At 68.1% G+C, this 4,735-nt stretch overlaps 1 pseudogene across 1 annotated transcript; it reads left to right on the plus strand.

The window, feature by feature from the left end:
• Window positions 1-905: 905 nt before the first annotated feature.
• Window positions 906-3,505, plus strand: LOC104568415 (heme-binding protein 1-like; annotated as a pseudogene). The gene is made up of 5 exons (XR_015913734.1): window positions 906-1,088; window positions 1,160-1,245; window positions 2,740-2,881; window positions 2,984-3,167; window positions 3,310-3,505. The product of XR_015913734.1 is annotated as a heme-binding protein 1-like (transcript).
• The last annotated feature ends 1,230 nt before the right edge of the window (window positions 3,506-4,735 follow it).

The raw sequence follows: 4,735 nt of genomic DNA on the forward strand, positions 1-4,735 counted from the left end.
CTCCCGTGCGCCCGCGGCCGGCAGCAGCTTCGGTGGTGGTGGCGGTGGCAGCGGGGCGAGGACGCGCTGCGGGGACGCAGCCTCCCCTGGCATAGAGCCTGGCTGCGGCAGGGTGCTGCCTGCACCCGCTCTGGCGGGGAGAGGGGGATGCCGGGGCGCCGTGGGGCCGTGCCTGCCTGTGACGCACCCCCCCAGATCGCTGTACTTTATTTTATTAAATAAAACCTGTCCTAGAAGCGAAGCGGGGGGGAGAAGCTGCATCGCAGCGTGAAATCGTTTGTGGATGTATGGGGGTAAATATACAGGGAGCTTGTGTATGGGGTGTGTGTATGGGGGTCGCACATCTGGTGAGATGTATGTAGGGGGACCTATTTACGGAGAGTGCGTGTATAGAGGGTATAGGTACAGCAGCAAGTATAGATGGGGTGTGTAAGCATGGGAAATACATGCATGGTGGGATGCGTGCATGGGGAGTGTAGATGGGGGGATGCGTGGATGGGGGTGTATGGAGGGGGAGTGTAGATGTGGGGGGACGCCTGGATGGGGGTGTATGGATGGGCAGTGTAGACGTGGGAGGGACGCCTGGATGGGGGCGTACAGATGATGGGTGTAGGAGGGGGAGTGTAGATGTGAGGGGGATGCGTGGATGGGGGTGTACGTCTGAGGGGCGTATGGAGGCGGAGTGTAGTTGGGGGGGCTGTATGGAGTGTCCGTAAGTTGGGGTGCGCGGGGTGAACGTGGGGCGGGAGCGCCCTGGCCACGCGCCGTGGGCCGGAGCGCGCGGGCAGCCCCGCGCGTGGCCCGAGCGCGCGCAGGCGGGAGGCGCCTGCGGGGCTGGACGCGCGCACGGGCCGCGGCGGGCGCCGTGACGTCAGCGCCGAGGGCGGCGGCGGGCGCGCAGGGCCATGGCGCGCATCACGCTGGAGGACCTGGGCGGCCTGGGCGAGGAGGAGGAGGAGGAGGAGGGCGGGACGGGGACGGGGAGGCAGCGGTGGGGGAGGACGAGGAGGATGAGGAGGGGGCGCAGGCCCGGCTGTTCGCCCACTGGGAGGTTGTGGCCAGCACGCACCGTGTGACCCTGCCCCGAGGTGAGCCGCGGCGGCGCGGGGAGCCGGGCGGCGGGGCGCCCGCGGCCTCACCTCCCCGCCTTGCCTTGCAGACATGGCCGGCCCCATCGCCCAGATGACCCGGCACGGCCGGCTGCGCGAGCCGGTGCCCTACGCCAGCCTGGCGCGGAGGGACAAGGTGAGGCCTGCTGCCTCCGGCCTGCCGAGCGGCCCTGCGCGGCGGGGACGCGCGGCGCCACAGGCCCGCGGGGCGCCCCCCTGCTCTGCCCCGCTGCTGCTTGTGCCGATTCCCTGCTTGGCCTCGCTGCGCGCTTCCAGCTGCCTCCCTTCCCGGCCTGCCCCTCGCCGGCGCGTGCAAATCCCAGAGGGCGACAGCGCGGATTCCAGCCCGGAGGCGAGGAGGAGGCTGCGCTGGGGCTCGGGGGACCTGCTCCGGGGTCCTCGCTCCTGTCCGGGAAACGTGGCCAAGCCGGGGCTCTGCTGCCTCCCTGTTCTGCAGGGTCTCAGGGGCTTTCCCTGCTGGGGCGCTTCTTGATGCGCGCTGGATCCAGGCTCCCCCAAACCAGGGCTGGGTCGAGTCTGCTCCTTGCTCTGCACTAGGGAACGGTCCCTGGAGCCCCGCTTGGGTTGGGTGAGGAGCCGGGACCCCCATACCTTAGTGCAGATGGTCCTCACGCGGTCAGAGCCACAGCCCAGGCTCAGGCAAGGAGGGGGCAGCATCAGGCTGCCCCTCTTGGGCCTTGTGTCTGTGCACAAGCCCTGTTCCTCCTGGAGGCAGCTGGGTTCTCATGCCACCTTGCTGAGTCCAGCGTTGAGGGTCCCACGGTAGAGAGGACTGATGCCTTTGGGTCTGTGTGACCCAACTTTGCTCTATTATTTGCCAGACCTGGCCTTCCAGAGTAGTGGTGGCCACTGTAGGGCTGCAAGAAGAGCAGCCCCCAGGTCTCAGGGGGTTGACAGGTTTCTTCTCGGATGTAGCAGATGATACATCCAACCCCCAGGTGATTCGCAAACCCTCTTTGGTTTGTCTTTCTGAGCGGACACCTGGCTTGGGTCAGGGTGTAGGAAGGCTGTGCTCAGCACTGGGACAGGCTGCGAGTTCCTGGCTCACTTAGCGCATGACAACAGACCTGGGGAGCCCCCAGGTTCATACAGGAACTGGGAGCAAATCCATGCACAAGTCCTCCCCCACACAGTCTTTGCTGGCTTTGTCTAGAAAAAAAATCTGCCCTGGAAATGGGGATTCTGACCCATCTGGCAAAGCTCTGTGCTTTGCTCCACGACTCTTCTTCCTCAGGTCACTTCTTGGTGCAGGAGGCTCTGAGCGGACATGTGTTCAGCCTCCACAGCCTCCGTGGGTGCCAGGGCTCTCGCGCTGTAGCTGGACCTTCCCCTCTCTTGGACCTGAGAGCTTGCTCACCTCCATTCCCTCCAGGGAAGGGGCAGGGAATCCAGTCAGGCTTCCTGGAAGTGTTTGGGTGCCTGGAACTAGGAACGTCCTTGTGAGCAGGCAGGACGGAGCTCGGAGAGCAGCAGAAAGTCTATTTGTGCATGACCAGGAGCCTTCGGGCCGCCCCATGCCCCCATCCATGCTGGTTCTTTTGCAGCACCTCACCCGCTGCATTGCAGATGCGCTTAACCCTGCCTTGTCTCTCCCTGTGGCCTGTTGCAGTCTGAGGACAGCGCCTACGAGGAGCGGCAGTACCCAGCGGGGAAGTGGGCCTGCGTCACCATGGGGGAGCCCATGTACGAGCAGAGCATCTCCCTGAGCTTCATGAAGCTCATGCGCTACATCTGCAAGGAGAACTCCAGCGGTGCGTGCAGGCTGGTGGCAGGTCCCACCGTGCCCCGTGCGGAGCGGGGCAGGCGGCGGCCACCAGACGCGCCGTCTCACTGTGCCCGTCGCCTCCTTCCAGGTTGCTATCTGGGCATGACAGTGCCAGTGCTAAACGAGATCCACCTGACCAAGGAGGGGACCGAGCTGGCACGCGAGGTCCTAACTGCCTTTTACCTGCCAGGAGCGTTCCAGCAAAACCCCCCTATCCCCACGGACCCCGAAATCCACATCGTGGAACGGGCGCCGCTGCGGGTGATAACCAGGTGACCCAGCAGCTCTGCGGCAGCACGGGAGCGCTGTACCAGGCTCCGCTGCCTTCTCCTGTGCTCAGGGCCGGGAGCTCTGCCCACGGGAAGGGGCATGTGCCGGGGGGCAGCGTTGCTGACGCCGCTTGCTTTGCCGCAGGGTTTTCTACGGCACGACCACTGAAGAGACGATCCTGCGCGAGATCGGTCTCTTCTGGGAGCTCCTGGGCTCCACAGACACGGTGCTCCAGGAGACCTACATCGTGGCCGTCTATGAGAACCCCAGCGTCCCTCAGCGCCGCAACGAGATCTGGTTCATCCGCCGGGCGGAGTGAGGCCCCACGCTTGACCGCGGAGCATCCCGCGGCTGCAGACGGCAGCTCCAACCTGGAGGAGACAAACAAGCACCCCGCGCCCGCCGCCCGCGCGCGCACCGGCAGCGCGGGAGGCGGCAGCGCGGGGGTCGTGCTCTGCCAGCCCCCGCAGGCCTGGCTGGCGAGAGCTGGCACGGTAAAACGGCGTCATGACTCGCCCAGGGCTGCATTTTCCCTTAGCTCCGAGCTGGGGTGGCAGGAGCGCGCCAGGCACGCGAGTGAGGCTTGCGGCTGGCACTCACGGGCACCGACAAGGCAGGCGCCTGTCCCCGAGAGCCCGGCTCAGCCCAGGGACAGCGGAGCTGGAGCAGGGACAGGGCTGGCCACAAGCGCGGCGCTGCAGGCGCTGCGGGTTTCCACCAGGCCGGTCTCAGGCCATCGTTCGGTGCCGGCAGCCTCTGCCCGTGGCGGGCACCGCGCGCAGAGCCCCGCGCGAAGCAGCGGGTCCCGCCAGCCGCAGCACCAGCTCAGCCGCGTCGCTCCCCGCGTTTCGCCTCTGCCGACGCTGATGTGCTTTCCCGGGGGAGGCCGGAGGTGCCAGCGACAAATAAACCCGGCTAAACCCACGCGGGCTGCAGATCCCTGGCTCTGGCGAGGGCGGGGGGGGTCAGCCTAGGTTTCCCCGGGGCAAAAACTGTCCCCTTTGCTGCGCGCAGGGACCACTTGGGGTCTGCTCTTCCCTGGCGGCCTGGGCACGGTCTCAAGCAGCCTGCTCGGGTGGCGGCGCTTGACGCCACCATCTCAGGGGCCTCTTCCCACCTCGGGTGCCAGGCGTGCAGGACCCCCGCGCGCCGCCTGCCCGCCAGCCCCGGCGGCTCCTCGGGGGCGCCCCGCTCCCGGCCGCGGCCCCACGGGCTCTCGGCGGCAGGAAGCGGCGGTTTCCGCACGAGGGCTGCGGTCGCACTCGGGGAACCCGCGGGGAACCCTCGGGGAAGCCGCGGGTCCTCCGCGGGGACCGGGCTCGGAGGCCGCTGCTCGGGGGTCGCTCCCCAAAGGGAGGCTCGCGGAGAGGCCGCGGCGGGCGGAGGCCGCGGCCCGAAGGCAAATGGCGGCGCCCGCCCCCTCGTGCCGCCCCCGCCGCGTGCGAGACCCCCGCCCCGCTTCCGGCGGCCGCCCCGCCCCGCCGGAAGCCCCTCCCTGGCGGCGGCGGCGGCGGCGGGCGCGGCATGGCCACGGGCGGCGGGCGCTGAGCGGCGCGGAGCGGCGCGGGGG

Source organism: Tinamus guttatus, unplaced genomic scaffold (assembly GCF_059628265.1).
Source record: "Tinamus guttatus ecotype Peru unplaced genomic scaffold, ASM5962826v1 Tinamus_guttatus_pri_ptg000403l, whole genome shotgun sequence".
NCBI classification, from domain to species: Eukaryota; Metazoa; Chordata; class Aves; order Tinamiformes; family Tinamidae; genus Tinamus; species Tinamus guttatus.